Source organism: Symphodus melops (assembly GCF_947650265.1).
Source record: "Symphodus melops genome assembly, chromosome: 16".
NCBI lineage: Eukaryota > Metazoa > Chordata > Actinopteri > Labriformes > Labridae > Symphodus > Symphodus melops.
The window spans coordinates 20734673-20751653 of NC_136706.1; the positions used below are offsets into that span (position 1 = coordinate 20734673).

The window sequence follows — 16981 nt, forward strand, 5'->3', positions numbered from 1 at the left end:
ACGGCTGACGTCGTTTCTGTATTAATATGCATGTATGTTTGAAGTGAGTGAATGGTCGTCTGTTTGGCAGCCGGTGCTTGTGGAGCCGCCTGCATTAAAGATGATGTGTGATGTTTAAATGATGGTTTGGTTATTTCATGTCTGAAATATTTTGAGTATTTTAAAAACCCCGTGAAGGCAGCTCTTGTTGCTGACATCCTAACAGAAGGCCCAGAGATGTATCAATAATTCAGTAATTTGCTGTTGTTGGAGCCGTGATGTTCGTCTAAAACAGGATGTGGTCATGACATCAGCAAATGCCATTTGCTGCTATCGTCCCTGTGGCCGGTGACGAGCATGACATAATGACATGACAATCAGCTGTTCTGCTACAATTCTCCATTGTGCTAACAGGAAACAACGTCTGCCACATTAAGCGTCTGAGTTTCTAAACAAATGTTCCCTTCAAGTTTGTGAGGAACCGTTGTTAAGGCGCAGCGTGATGATGTCATGCATTTTGTAAGTTACATCACTCAGCTTTTGTAACTTTAACTTTTTCAGTTGCTTCAGTCTCTTGCCCAATTGGAAGTCTTTGAGAATAACACGGTGCGTTTCTGTCGTGTCTTTTTCTTCCTTTACGTTTGCTAAAGACTTGAAACAGCCGTGTTGTCTTTGCTCTTTCACGTCTTCTGAAGCTGCCAAAACAAAACCCTTCATCTGCGTTTTTCCCAAAACGTCCTGCTATCGAACTGAAGAAGAAGAAAACTATTTTTATCGCCGTGCCTGGTACAATTTGAGAAGTTTAAGAGAAAAATATTTATTGCAAATTCCTTAAACCTGCTTTCCAAGAAACATGATTAAGGTGTTTTTGTATTACAGTAAAAAGTGTCGATAAGCTCCTGTTGAAGTTTGGTGGTTGTGAAAAGGGTGTTTGTTGTTTGCAGCCCTGATTGAATAAAGCAGCCTAATTTATGCAACATTACCACAACGCCTCATCACCATTTAGTTCAACCAGGAGACGCCATGAAGAAAATGTAGATTTTGGATTAAAATCCCTGAGACCAGATGGAAGATGAATTGAGAGAAACTTTTATTCCCTTTGCTTTAACATTGTTACCAGCAGACTCAGATACCTGACTTCACTTGTTTGTGCTGCTCATTGGTGATGTCATGTATATTCATTAATATATTTATTTCAACAAGGATGCAGGGGTAATGGAGCTCTGCTGTTTGTACATTTCACTCACACTGAAACATATTTTCCTCTTCTACATGTCAGCCGTAGCTTCGTCTTCTTGCTGGGCTCTGAACTGCTGACCTTTCCCTTACAAGCTGTCATGTTTCCTCGTCTTACAGGGAGAAAGAGTCACTGTTCGTGTTCTGCTGAGCGTCTCTCCCTGGGTAAACAGTTTAAAATGGGAGAATACGAATTCCTTCAGTGTTTTGAACAGGCCTGTAATAAAAACTGCATGACTGACCGATTGTTTTCCACCTGGAGCTCGGCGAAGGCTCTTCAGACACAAGAGCAGAATATTCAGATCGAATCGATGTGACACCTTGAGAGATTGTTTTTGGAAGTTTGTTTTGGCTTTTGCTTGTTTTAATCGTCTTATAGTGGTAAGTCTCTATACTGACACAAAAGAAACATAAACTGTGAATGAAGGAATCTTCAGTCTCATCTATATTTTATCTGAACACCAGGACGTCCAAATAATTAATCAGGGAAGGCTTTACATCTTGTTCAATCATTTTGAAATCAAACGTGAAGCTTTTTTCCAAATGTCAGAAGTATTTATCTCCCCTAAGAAAGAGGAGTCTTTAGTGTGCAAATCATCACTTTCTGATTTTAAAATCATTTTGCACAGCGACTGAACTCTGCTGAACCGGGGATGAAAACTGAGAATTTAAATTGATGGTGAATTGAGACGAGTTGATTGAAGGATCACTGGTGTATGATCTGGTGTATGATCAGTGTTTTCTGCCTTCCAACCGTCGATGTCTGTCATTAACTTCTTTTTAATTAACCAGCCTTTAATCACCACCGTCGTCCAAAATCAGTTATTTTGTGGTCATTTAAAGCTTCTCCTTCAGAGTTGGCACTTTCTCTCTAATCGCCTTTTGGTTTGACGGATTGTTGAAGTTTGTTGCTCCCCTTTGCTTGTTCTCTTCTTACCCTGTTGTTGTTGTTTGTTTGTTTTGTTTTTTTTGCCAAAGACAAGCGACTGACTGCATCCTTCAGACTTCTTTCATTTAATTAAAAAAAACTTTATTTGTCCCTGGGGGCAATTCAAAAATTCTTGTTGTGGCCTGTTACCCTCTCTTCATCCATACAGATATCCGCTTGACAGAAATCATAGAGCAAAGAACACTGTTATTAACCAATCAGAATCCAGTATGCAACAACACACTGTGTAATAGCTGACAGAGCTGACAGGAAATGTTTTTACTGCCGAAGGAAATGTTTAAAAGTGGCCACTAGAGATTAGTGTATATGCAGCGGACACTGTTTTTTTATTATTGGCAAATATGAAATATGGACACACACACACACACACACACACACACACACACAAAGACACCCGGCACTTCTCAGAATATATAGCAGTAATAACGTTAGTATGACCAGTGGACCCTGATAAACTGATGCTAGCTGTGTGTGTCTCTTATGAGCTTTAGGCCTCAATGAGCTCGTCTCCATCTCCGTGTCAGTTGTTCATCCGTGTTTTGTTCCGGTGAGACCCAACCAATATATTATCTCAATTAATTTTAAGGGCTTCTTTCTGGTTCACTGGGAATCGTGTGGAATTGCTGTCCCCGACTGGAAGCGTGTCAAAGTCGTAGCAGATTGGTTTGGACCCCGCTGGCCTTTTCACATTCAGCTAATGTGGGTGGTGGGATTTAAAACGTTTCTGAGAATCTCTGCTGCGGTCGTGGGCACAGTTTGGTGCCACTGCTGCTACAGGAGAAGAAAAAAACCCGAAACACAGTCATGTATAAAGTCTCTGAGGGATAACGTAAAAAGGTGGAAAATTCCATCTCAGTAATGGAAGTTGCTTTGTTTGGATGTTTGCTCCAGTTGTCTTTCATAGCTGTGCCCACGCTCAGTGCATGACCCTATTAAACAAATCATGTGTACCAGGATGACAGGATGAAGTATTCATGACTGTTCTGCTGATGCTGCCGTATTAACTCCAACAGTGCTCATGTAGTGAACTATGCACTCTTATGGTTTCTGTGAATGGTGCCTTATTACTAACTTAACCTTCTGAATGCTTTAGTACAAACTAGCAGATAAAAATGGTGAAGTTAGCATAAGATGGGTATAAACTGCATTTTATGGTACATTGCAACTTATGTACCATAAAAAACAAACAAACACACACAGCAGGCAGCCATCAATGCAAAACAAGTACTGTGCGTTGGCATGGTTCAACAGGGTTGCTGCTTTTCGAGCGGTATAACTGAGATTGGAAGAGTCATCCTACCATGCTGTTGACCCTTTAATATTCTGTTCACAATAACTCAATAGCTAAAAACAAAGACATGATCGTTTATCACAATGTTCCGGTGGGTTAACTATGTTTACCTTTCATGTTTGATAGATGCCACTCACATTCTTTATTGGCACGTATCTAAACAGTTGATTTTTTTTTGCGTCACTCATCTGTTTTGATCATTTTGAGGCTATATGTTTTGCATAAATCAGGGCGTGGCGGAGTTGACTGACAGGTTGGTTTGTTGTAGCTGATTACCAGGAGGCTTAAGGCGTGCCTTAGCTCCACGTCTTTGCCTGTTTGAGCTGTCTCAAATGTACTTTTGGTTAACTTACAGTTTGATGACAGTCATTGTTAGGCTTTTAAACTGCGCTTCAGGAGCCAACTGGTGACATCACTGAGACGACGTCCATGTTTTCTACAGTCTTTGTTTTTTCCCAGTATAGGCGTCTGTGTCATACTTTTAAACTGTCACTGCATTTCTGCTACAATTGTTTGCTTGATTTCTTTTTTTTCAGCACTTTTGCCCCTTTGAAAGTGCTTAAATGTTCAAGGCAGATTCATTTTAGGAGAGGAGCATTCAAAAGAGTATTTCTTTCACTGCCGACACTTCTTCAAACTCTTGGGTGTTTCATAAAGAACAGAAAGGAACAGAGACAAATGTTTCATACGTTTGTGACTAAATGTCGTCTCCTGCTGTCAGTTTTTCTTGCACAGCCTGTGATGGATGTTGTTTTGTCATGGTAACTGTCGCTGTTGTGGTTAGGTGGCCTTTAACGTCGCCCAAAGGTCACCGACACGAGCTGCATGATGCTTCACCGACCGGACACATGTAGACTCTAAACCAGCTGAGAGAGGCCAGGAGAGGCCTTCTCTTTATTATTTATTGAAGCTTTTTCGACCCATCTCGGAAGTCACACAGTTTTTATTTTCTTACACCCTCCAATACGTGAATGTAGTAGTGTCCAGAAGGAAACATTAAAATACACTTTATGCCATTTCTAAAACGGTAAATGATTCATACTCAAGTTTTTCTCACACTTAAGAAGCTCAGAGAGAAGATGTGTCCCCGTCTCAGGACACATGAGCCCTCGTAGAGAGCGGAGAAAAAAAGATAAAAATCTGTAAGTGATAATTTTAGAGGCTTCATTACGAAACAAATGTACTCCATCTGTTGAATATGCGGGCTCTCAAGGGAGAAATCTTCTTTCTGTATGAAAGATCAGTCGGTAACCATGGTAACGTGTACGTGTATCTGGATGAATGGCTGTACTCTAATATATAAGATTGACTTCTGGGGTCGCCGGTGGCGCAGCGGCAGTGCGCGCGACCCCATGTATTGAGGCTCAGTCCTCGCGAGCGGGCGGCCTGTGTGCCTATTTCCCGCATGTCTCTCCCCGCTCTCTCTCCCCCTTTCCGACTCTGTCCACTGTCCTCCCTCTCAAATAAAGGCAAAAAAGGCCAAAAATAAAACTTAAAAAAAAAAAAAAAAAAAGATTGACTTCTATAGCCAAGACTATTTTTTTTTTACGTTTGCAGCATTGATTACAGTCTGAACATCTAAACGAGAAAGGTCCCTTTGATCTGATTCTGGTGGGTTTCAGTATCTGTTTCAGCAGTAGGATCCTGATAAAGAAGCATATTTTTTTGTGATTTTCTTCAAATTATTGGGATGTTTGCAGAAATAACATGACCATGTTACATGTTAGTGAAAAGTAAACATGTAAGCTCTGTTGGTCCGTTCCCAAGAAGACAAGAAAACATCATTTATAATGTTGAATGGAGGTCAGGCTTCATCCTGGGTTGTCTGTAAATTATTAGCATCCATCAGATCTGTCAGCTCATCTTGAAATGTTTTTTTTTCTCGAAGGAAATATTAGCTGCACTTGAATGCAGAAATGTTTTTATAGAGATAAATAGAGAATAAGTACCACAGATTAGCAACTCATCCAAAAGTAAAACAAACTACCTGAACCTGCAGCCCTTCCCGGAGAGGGAGAGGGAGAGGGAGAGGGAGAGGGAGAGGGAGAGAGAGAGAGAGAGAGAGAGGGAGAGAGAGAGGGAGAGAGAGAGGGAGAGGGAGAGAGAGAGAGAGAGAGAGAGAGAGAGAGAGGTGTTCATTTTTGCATGACGCTCCTCTATTCATTATGATTCCCTTTTTGCATTATAGGGATGTTTGTTGTATGAAGAAGGAGACTCCTCCAGATGATTAGGCCCTATTTAAAAAAAGAAAAAAAAAACCTTGTTAACTAGGGCAGCCCCTTGTGTTAATCAGATTGTATCTGAGAAAAACTGCTGAGGGAGCAGAACTATTCTCATTGCTGTGGTAAAATACCACCTCACGTTGTGTGATTTTGTTGCTGATCTTATCACTACATGCATATAGCCACCAGTTCGTGCAGTGCCTGCACACACACACAAAAAACAAACAGCGCTCAACAAACAAGAAATAACATTCAACTTATTCAAAAGCCCACAAGGAAAAAAAAGTGAGATTCTGCTATCAAAAATTAACATCAGTTAGTTTCATGATGACGTGTGGCTCGACAGAGCAGCTTAAGTGTCAGTCTTATGTGTAACATCACATTATAGTTCTATACTGACATTATAATGTAACGGTTCATTATCCAGCTGAGACCATCGACTTACTAAAAGTAAAGTCATAAGTAAAGTCGTAAGTGTTTTGACTTACCATGACGTAATGGAAATCATTTTTCCATTTAATAATTTACTTTCTTACTTCCTGCTTTACCACTACCCCACACACACACACACACACACACACACACACACACACACACACACACACACACACACACACACACACCTGACCTGACGCTGACCTGCTCTGCATTTCCAAACTGATAAGGGGGTGTGTGTGTGTGTGTGTGTGTGTGTGTGTGTGTGTGTGTGTGTGTTGAAAGCTTGCAAACAGTAGCTCGGCTCCACCCTCTTTTTACCAAGAGAAACAGAGAGAGGGAGAAGCAGAACATGAAGGAGGAGGACGAGGGGTGAGGAAGATCTGAACTGCATCTGAAGGCTCAGTACGAAGCTAACTAAGAACCAGGCCGCTCACTGATTAGCTTTAAAGTAACCAGGTCAGCCAGCTTGCCAGGTTTGTTTACTCTCTCAGTTGCTCAGCTTTAAGTTTTTTTAAATCAGTTTGATACTTCAGTCTGTTTAACCGTTTTAGCAGTCGCTTTTTGATTTAGTAATTCATGAGTTGGTTTGTACTTCGGTTATCTGGTATGTCGCTCCTCAGTATATAGTTTAGTTGATTAGTTAAAGGCAGGGTTGGTATATTTCTTCAGATTAGTTAAAATTCTCTTTTAGGTCCTTACAGAAATGAAAAACGTTGTTGCCACGTCGTAACACTTTGATGAGGACAAGGCCACTCTCAGAGCAGAGCTGAGCTGTTGAATGTAAGTGAGGGGGCGTGGCTTTAGAGGCAGCTCAGAGGGGAGGGGGTGCAAAAATTACAGACTCTGCCTTTAATTGAATTTAATTAATTGAATAGCCACCAAAAAAACCGTTGCGTAGTTATACAGATTTTGATTTAGTGATTATTGAGTTAACTAGTTTATCAGAAAATTGCTAAATTGGTCCCTGTGTAAGACCTGTTTTGGTTTTGTAGTGACTTAAAGGTCTGTCTTTAAATTCCCAGGCAGAATAGGGAGAGTTGGTTTAACCAGCAGTCTGAGAGGAAGTTGTTTAACTTATCATCAATCCTTCCCTCCAGCCAGGCAGCGAGTCAGCTGGTCGGAGAGGGGAGTGTCTCTCTCTGCTCTTTTGCCTCCAGCTCAACGAGAGTCAGTCACCCAGTTTGCCAGGCTCTTACACAGTCACTCCTGTAGTCAGTCAGTCTGCACGTCAGTCCCGTCCGTCTGTGGGTGTAGATGCAGGGTTTCTGGTCAGCTGCTCTGGAAGGCCGGTATCTCCCTGAGGATCTCACACTGCAGAATCAGCTGAGGAGCCGCTGACTGAGAGGTAAGACGCTCAGACGCTCAGCAGGATGTTTGTTTGGATAAGTTAATTTCAGATGCTGTTTGCTGAGTTTCGCGGGCATGTGACAGGCTGCAGGCAGGGACGCTCTGTGCACAGACGTAGAGACCAAGAAGAGGTTTTTTAGAGGGAAAATCTAAGGGCCTCTTTTTGGTGCAATTGTTTCAGTGGATGTGCTCACATCCTTTTACGTGAGTAGATAACTATTGCTGTGTTTCTGCGTTCAGCTGCATCATCCAGGCGGCTTGTTATCTGGACTCTGAGCGTTCATTGATGTAAGCTGGTCATAAATCTACTCTCATGCTCGGTCTCATGATACTGGAGAAGCTCTGAAGCAAAGCAGGACACTCAGGGCCGTTTAATTCTCAACTCAATCTCATTTTATTATGTGCGACATGATTCAATTTGTGTTCTGATCAGACAACGTGACACCACTTTGACTAAATTCCTTTTAATCTTTCTTTTTGATTCGCTTGATTTTAAGGGAAGGATTGGCTGTTGGTAAGGATTTGACAAAAGAAATCGCAGTCGCAGCCTCTGGCAGTCAAATGAGGCCGACTTTACACTCTGCATCGTCCTGTTTCAAAGCACTTATCCAAGTATTTTACAAATTAGCTTTAGTTATGCTTTCATTCATTTTTCAAAGTCAGCCGCCTCAGAAAGCTTTCAACATTATCTCAACAAGGGAGGAAGGACTAAGAAGAGAAAAAGTCAGAGAAAAAAGGTGAAAACATCACCCAACCCAAGATTAATTTACTCTTCTTCTCAGACTTAGGGAAGTTTTGAAGGAAACAACCGGATTTACATTCCTTCTTTATGTCGTATCTCTAAGGCCCAGTCCCACCAGAGTGTCAAATGGCTTGCAGGTACAAAGTTATAAGAAAGGAGTCAGTCAGTGGTGCAAGTACGACTTGGGGGAAAAAAGATGTGGGAACTCGATGCTATTCTTTTAATGAGCGAGCTTGTGACTCTGTTATGACAGGCATTAAGCTGTCTGGATAGCTCAGAGGGTTATTGTCCCTGACTACCATCAGTATTTCCAGCATGCAAACGTCTCCTTACGTGCTGCAGTTTTTATCCAAATATCTCTGTGACCCTCAAGCTCAGAAGACTAGGAAGCTTGAACTGATGTGAACATGATACGACAACGTATTTGGTCAGCTTGGTTTTCGATTAAAAACGTCTTTGTGGCTTATTTCTCTGCCAAACCCCATTAAATATGGCTGCTTGTTCAGTTATATAGCCAATATATCAAAAACATAACTCTGTGATTCCACTGCATGCGTGTGCACCACAGTAAAACACAGCAGTCTGAAGCATCTTAATATGTGACATCACAAAATATTGAGGTGGATGTTGATATAGTAAGGAGATATACGGTCGGGTACATGGTGCTTCACTTTTAAATTGACCATGTGCTCAACAGTATCATTTCCTGTGTGACGCGTGCTGGTGTCAGGCTCTGTTGAGATGAAGTGAAGAGCCGCTTCTTGTAAACATGTGAGACCTGCCTTGGTGTGTTCAGAGGAAACTAGAGTTGCGTGTTGACTGGAGGATGGGCGCGGTGTAGACGTGCCACGGAATCGAGCAGTCAAACACAAACCATGACCTTTAACCTCACCAGCCGAGGTAATCTTGGTGTCTTTACTTAAACTGCACATCTTAAAGTGTAAGATATCAAATGTTTCTCAGCAGGTTTTGTGTCAGTTTTGAACGTGCCGGGCAGCAATCACAAGTGCAGAGGGGGTCCCTCGATTCTCTTCTTTTGAGAGTGGGCCATAGAGCTTTATTGTTGGACACATATTTTGGATTGGGGAACATGCTGTTCTACTACCATGGTGGCCAAAGTTTATTTTGAGTCAGTCCCACAAACATAGTCCTTCTGTTCTAAATACTTCTGCTTCTTTAAACAACGGTACCCAACTGTTTCAGTAAGCATACACGCCTTTTTCAGAGAGAGAGGTCAGACCCAAACCCGGGCCGCCCTCTTGAAGGACTATATCCTCCGCACATTGGGCGCACGCACCAACCAATAGTCCACCGGCGCCCCCTACTTTGACAATATACATGTACACTTTTGGGGTTTGGTGCAAAGAGTCAAACTAAACGGTTGGTGAATTGCGAGAAAGACCAGAGACAAACGTCTTTTATTGGATTTGTTGACCTGAACCAAATCAAAACATCGGCCATGTCCTTCATGACACTCCTGATTTCTTGTCTTCTTTCTGTCACATCCTATTGGACGAAACACAATATTTGCTGTTAAACATACTTAATGACTTGAGAAAGTCCAACTGAAGTTGTGATGAACAATTTAATTTTACAGCATTAGGTGAGGTGAAAATGAAAGACCATCCTGGCCTGGTCTCCTAGGAAACAGAGATTTTGATTTCAGGAGCTTCTGCTAAAATAATCTGGTGGTTAATTAAAACTAAGGTGCACTATTTCCCTCTCAACACTTTGTGAATGTGACGCATATGAACTTGACAACAAGTCTAGCTGGGTGTAATTCAAGCCTTGTGTGCCGTGCAGAAGAAAAACAAAAACCCACCATGTTTGTTTACACAGCATTGTCCTAACAACTGGTTTGACTGCTGATGGGAACTTCATCATCATCACCATCAGTCATTTAAATATACAGAAATAACTGGCCATGACTGCCAGTGTTTATGTGAGATCTCCATGTGGGGATCTGATATTTCCTCTTTTTGGGATTTATAACCGAGGAGACTCTGAGGTCAATATTTGACTCTGTCGTGCATGAAGTGAAAAAATACAGATAAACAAACAGATGATGGTGTTTTCTTGTACAACCCCCTGTGGTAAAAAAATACATAGCAGAGACGGAATCACTCCCATGATTCCCCGCCAGGCTCAACGTCATCTTTAGTTATTGTTTTGGTCGCGAGCCCACTGGCGGCGGGTTTTGCATACTGTGCGTTTGAGGGAAGAAAACATAACGTTGATGTTAATTTGATGTTAAGGCTTCAAAAAATGCCATGTATATTTATCTTCACTGATGCTGTATAATGACCCACATAAAACAGCAACTTTACAAACGCTCTGAAAAATCCCTCCAGCTTCACTGGATCTCACATCTCTTTATAAATCAGGGCGTTATGACATGAGCAGTATAATGTATGTCAAAGTGTTGAAAATGAATCTGATGTATAATAGTGATTATCAAAGTAGTGGAAAATTTGAAAAAAAACAAAAACATATGAAAATGAAAAATATAAAATAAGTGAAACAGTAATTTATCCAATAAATAGAATATGAACTATTTGAAATAATAATACAAAAAATACATTTTCTGTTTGTACAAAGTGAGATTTGTGTGTGTGTGTCTTTGTGTGCTTTAGTGTGATAAAATAATTCTTGAATCAATTGTATTTACCGGTATACATTTTTATTTTTATTTTTTAAAGGTCCAATGCAAACGGACAAACAAACCTGTTTACACAAACCTTAACGTAAGAGTGAATAGATGGATAGATGCTCACTGTCACTGTAGCAAACTTAGGGATAACTTTAAAACTTTAAAATGTTACTTTTAAAAATGATAAATTAGGTGAAAATTTAGCTTAATAATGATCTAGAGATACTCAGAAAAGAATGTAGACATACTGAAATGTAAGACATTTATTAATAGTTAATTAAAATCTATAAATTATACTAGTGTAAAATGTAAAGTATTCACAACACATTTAATTAAATGAAAAAAGGTGCACAGCACTTAAAACAGCACTTCATAGACTTTTTCCAGACACACTGAAAACACCTTCGCGGCCCACTTTTGGGTCCCGACCCACCAGTTGAGAACCAATGCATTAAGGTATATTAGAGGTGAGATGTGCAAATTCAGTAGAAAAACAGAGTGTGACTGATTCAGAGATTAAACACTCACCAGAGTGACAGGAAGCTTCAGTTTATCAGTAAATCTATGAAACTTTTAAATGTTGCAGCTGCTCAAAAGTTAATGGACGTACATTCAATGTTCTTGTTAAAGCTCCTTTGAGGATTTCTGACGAGGACAGAAGAGATTCCTTGTTTTTATATGGTTATTTTTAGAGCCTTTAATGACTGCTGCCGGTTTGAAAAAATACCCTGCAGATATACAGCATGCTAAAGAAAGACCCTTTTCCAAAGCACGTCTTCAACAGTGAAGCGTGATGTCCTTTTTTTGTGGCAGAAAACACTTCCTAGTTTACGCTCAGGACAAGACAAGGTACCACTTTGTCCACAGTGGGCGCTACAATTAGCACAGGTTGAAACTTCTTCACAGGGGCTTTAAAGCGGTAAATAATGAATCATGAATCTTTACATTGTCAGTACTCCGACTGTGTCTGTTCGTGGTGTACTTTGGATGAATACTGGGTTTTCAGTTTTCACTGATGTTGTGTTCTGTAGAAACCTCTTCCTGTGGGTAATAAGTGAAGAAGAGTAAGAGGACGCTGCAGAGCAAGACGGAAGCCAACAGAAGCTTCCTTTGTATTTATTGTGAAAACAAACTAAAGCTGTGGCATTGAAATTCTTATTCTAGCAACCTGAATCCTGTCTGAGCTGTAAATGTTGAAATGTTAGTACTTAAAGGAAGAATGTGCAACTTTTTGATCCAGTAGATGTCGCCCTTGAGCGCCAGAATGAAACCAAAACAAACTGCTGTTTGAAGACACCTCCGCTCTCCATCAGTGACACACCTCCAACCCCCTCTCCACTCGCGTTTGCACAAAGGAGTCATCAGTTAGAACGCATCATAATTAAGCCCGTTGAAGCACAAGCAGTGGACCTTTATTGTCCTTTGCCCAAGCTGTAATCACCTGGGGCCTGCATACTGTATTTGTGTTAGCAGGCTGATGTTAGCGCTCTTTAGTTAACTCATAGCTTCATTATTTTGAAATATGCAGAGGTGGCTGATGCGTTATTCTCCAAAGGGGGCGTGCTGTACATCTTGGTCTTAGACTTGGACCAGGATGGACGTCTTAGTTCTGTCATGGTTTTTGTCCGTGCCGCTTGGTGTCTGATGTCAAAGACAGTCGGTTAGCAAAAAGTGCACATCCACACTTTACATAACTTTAGGGTTTACTTTCCACATCGCAGGTCGTCTTTTGCAAACTACCCATCAAGTGTCTGGAAGTTGGTTTGACTAAAGGTGAGTTCACATGGACTTGGTTTGATCTTGTCTTCCATTGAATGAAACAATGTTTTAAAGACACACATTAAACATATCATTACATTTCTTAGAATTACAACCACGTCTTTATATAACACACCGCCGTGCTGCTGCTGCTGGACACATCCCAGCCCGAGGCTCACATGAAAACCCCAAAAACCTGCAAGACGTGTCCTGAAAAGGTCGAACCAGGAGACCCGTAATTAGATAGAGAAGCAGCAAAACACAATGCCAGTGAATATTAGATTATGAACACTGAATGCTCCTGCTTGTCATTCAGACTTTTTGTTTGTTCTCGTCTGTTTCTCATTGGAACATAACAACTAACAACAGCTGCTGATGCTTCATATATAGGGACTCTGACTTCAGCCCATGAACAGAAGAAGACGCGTGTCTGATTGGAATAACTGATTATTAAAGAGTGGATATGCAGGAGTCCGGTGATTTTCCTTTAGGACCCAGAAGACCGGGCAACGCAGGGTTGATTCTCCAGCTCATCATGTTGTGGGTTTTACTTCAGGGCCACAGATTCAATCAGCTGACTGATCAGCTCAATAAGCATTGAAGCAGAAGACAAAGTAAAGATGAGGAGAGAAGAAGACAAAAGAAATTGAGCATAAAGGAACTATGAAAGAGTGAAAATTGGCAGGTTAGAAACCAGCAAGGTAAAGTAAGAAAATCAACTAAATATGGATTTTGACTCAGTACAAACAAAGGAAGCTAATATTGTTCATAATGCCTGCATTCATTTCCGTGTTTGTTCCACCCCAGTTGTAAAAAGTCGATTGGGTACATTTGTGCGCTGATTGCTCTTTTTTAGTTTTGCCTGTGACATCATCAACATGTGTGTATTAGCTTCCTGGTGACGGTCAGTGTAGCGTTAAGAAGCCAGGACTAAAGAAACAGGGCGAAGCAGGAGCAGTGTTGACTGAATTGTTATGATTCGTCTCTCTGTGGAGACTGTTTACCTTCTCTGGCCTGTCGACACCTGGCAGCTGTGGCTCAGTGGTAGAGTCGTCATCTCTTAACCAGGGGGTTTGATTCCCAGCTGCTGCAGCAACATGTCCGATGTGCTCTTGGGTAAGACGCCTAGCTCCCGCTGCTTGGTTGTGTGAATGTGTATGAATAGGATTAGTTCCATTTGATGGTCTTACTACATCTCATTGTGCTGATGATTGAATGCTGCATCATGTTGCTGTTTGTGAAGTTCTGCCTTGTTTTAATATTTGCACACAGTTTTTGTCTTTCATTTTGGAAGCCAATATGCTTCCACTGCCATGATGACGCCTGCTTATGACAAACAACCTCCTCTGCTCTACAGCTGCTGATCATCAAGATACTACTGCCACTCATTTTTCAGAGAACAGATTCGAACCTTTTCACATTTGAATCGATTCTTAACCGCCTTAAGATTAATCTTTACATCCCCATTGTAAACCATTTCAAAAAGACAGAGTGAATGTAAATATTTTCTGAGAAAGTCAAAGCTACCAACTCTTTTAGCTTTTTTAAAACCTATTCTTTGTTGATGGTGTATCACAATCTGCTGAGGAGGTGGAACATCTCTTTTCCTACATCTCCAATCATCTCCAATCACAGCTGCTGCTCACAGTTGTTGTGCAGAGATTTGTTTTGTCGTCTGCTGTTAAATGTAACCATGTTAGATGAAAATAATTGAGACTATCGAAGTCATGAGACCTGTGAGTTTGAGCACAATGCTCACTTGTGTCTTTACACATCAGTTTGAATTCCACAGTAACAGTGTTCTGTTTTGATCAGGTTACATGGGGCCTGATTTAACACAATTTAGTTGCTGTTCCTTCCTGAACTTGTTGAGACCGGAAGAGTTTGCATTTGAAATTTGAGGCTGATTCTGACTTGTAACTTCATGCTCAGTCTTTGTTATTGGCGTGTGAGCTGTGGGATCTGCTTCTCCGGCTTTTCCCCCGAAAAATGAAACTTTTATGTCTTCATCTTTCTATTATGAGAGGGAGTTAATAAATTCATAAAACTTCTATGACTTCTTGTAGAGTGCAGTAAAGTAAATGGAAATACATTTCTGAACAGGGTGCGCTGTGAGCTGCATCACTGCTGTGATAAAATATCCACCGCCTGAGATCAACAGAACATATGGCTGGAGATGATCATGTCACAAGTTTTAACAGTAGTAGAGTAAACACAATCTGTTCAGTCACTGCTCCGCAAGTGTAGATGTGTAGAGTATGATAATCCTTCACAACACTTCTTCAAGTTTTTACAAGGCAGACATTTTATTTCTGAATCTCAAAATGACTCACAAATCGTCCAAGTCTCTCAAAACTAGAAGATATTACAGTAATTTATGTGCATTATTTAAACGGCGATATTTCCAGCCCTGTGAGCTTTCACCTTAAACCTGAATGTTGCAGAGGTGTGAGCAGACGCTGCATGTCAACAGGCAAGGCGGGCAACTGCTTGGGGCCCTAGGCCCGTAGGGAGCCCCCCAGCGGCTGACCAACTTTAAACCACAGCGTAGCTCCAAAATGTACACATTTTGCAATGAAACCTCCCTAATGGGGCTCCATCTGAAAACACTCCTACCCTCCCAAGCCCTGCTAAGTGTCGGGTGCATTATTGCTGTGAAAATAATAATGGACACTGGTTGGAGGGGCCCCAATGATTGTTTGCCTAGGGGCCCCAACAGACCCTTGCAGCGCCCCTGTGTTTGGGAGGGGGCGGTGTAGTGATCCAGAGGCGGTGCAGAGACGAGACAATGTCAGTGCAGCCTGTAGGGGAACGCAGCACCGCGTGTTTGTGCATGAGCTTAGTTGTAGCACTTTTGTGAAAGGAGCAGTCTGATAGGCTCAGTGAGGCATGCTGCTGATGGGGGACTTTTTAAAAATGTAGACGCCATCATGCCCTGAATCTTCAAGAAAGTGTCAATGATGATGTACGGTAGATTTTCTGAAGGACTTTTCAGATGGAGAATGGGCCAAAGCCTGTCTGAATGCTCAAACACTTAACAGCCATTTCAAGCTGATACAACATAACTGTATTTTAAGAACATAGTCTGTACCGGTTGAGACGTCAGTGGTTGTCTTTCCCCACTCTGCTCTACCCTGTTCCAAAGTCTATTTTCCAAGTCAAACAAGGAACCGCACTGCCATGAACCTCAGTAGTGAGTCCTGCTCATGTACCCCCTCGGTCGTCCTCCTCTGCCCCCCCAGTATCTCCCACTTCCATGTTGACCTTTTCGTCCAGCTGTGTGCGCTCTTTGTACAGATGTTCCCCCCCTCCTGCTGTGGGATTAAGAAGGAATAGAGGAAGCCATGTTGGGACTCACTTTAGGGGTAAACTCCCTAAAGTGTAGCTCAGGGGGATGGATAAATGGAAATTCTCAGATACACTTGAGTGTATCATATCCTGTCTGTGTGATTAGATTAAAACTGAGGATGAATCCTTTTGCACCTGCAGAGGAGCGCTTATTCAAGTCGTGCTAACAATAGCCATGAGAAATGTTAGTAATTGCAGTTTTTGTGGAGAGAAGTGTTCCACAGCTGGACCCCCCCGGTCTCTCTTCAGCTTTACTTCATTGATCTTTCTGCTGTGTCGTCTCAGATGTATGCCTCTCTGGTTTGTTAAGTGGATGTGAAATGCTGAAAGGTTTCAGACAATCGGAGTGGCTAACCCTGGAGAACGTCTGGACAAATTGGATCATCTGGGGTCTATCTCCATTTATGTTAGCGGTTATTGATCGTGGCCTCATGTGAATAGATCGCTTCAGGGAAATTAGGGCTGAGGTTCAGGAGAACAGACGGAAAACTAATGAGATGTCTGATCTGTTTACAAAGATTCAGAGGCCACAGCCGTCAAACAGATGATGAATGTCTGCTGACATTTGATGTAAACTCGATTTACTGTGTCCACCATTTAACATTAATTTGATAGAATATGTGTGAATTAACAATTTTGGTTACTAACCTTTAAGAAGTGTAGTACAGCATGGTATTATTTTTATCGTGGTTATTCTATAAATACCCCAGCAATCACTCTTTAAGGTAAGAATGTGCAACTTTTTGATCCAGTAGGTGTCGCTCTTGAGCACCAGCATGAACCCAAAACAAGCTGCCGTCATTGAGATAACACCATAATTAAGCACCATTAAACACAAGCAGCTGACAAAATTGTCCTTTGCCCGAGCTGCAATCACTTGTGGCCCGTGTTAGCAGGCTAACGCTAGCACACTTTGGATAGCACATAGCTTCATATTGAATGAAAGAATGAATTGACTTTATTGTCCTCTTGGGGAAATTCTTTTCCACAACGCCACTTACTGTCCAAACAGACAAGTCCA

The 16981-nt window shown here is 41.5% G+C and overlaps 1 protein-coding gene across 3 annotated transcripts in view; it reads left to right on the forward strand.

The window, feature by feature from the left end:
* The window catches only part of LOC306837522 (ras-related protein Rab-27B-like), a 49517-nt gene that overhangs the window by 15772 nt on the left and 16764 nt on the right, over positions 1-16981 (forward strand). The window contains exons 2-3 of one of the 3 annotated variants that reach the window (XM_079365255.1): positions 6398-6588; positions 7213-7460. The exons of 1 other annotated variant lie outside the window; for it this stretch is intronic. The gene's annotated coding sequence lies outside the window, so the exon portion shown is untranslated. Of the gene's footprint in view, positions 1-6397; positions 6589-7210; positions 7461-16981 lie in introns of those variants that run through there. One more of the 3 variants, XM_079365256.1, reaches the window with a different exon arrangement.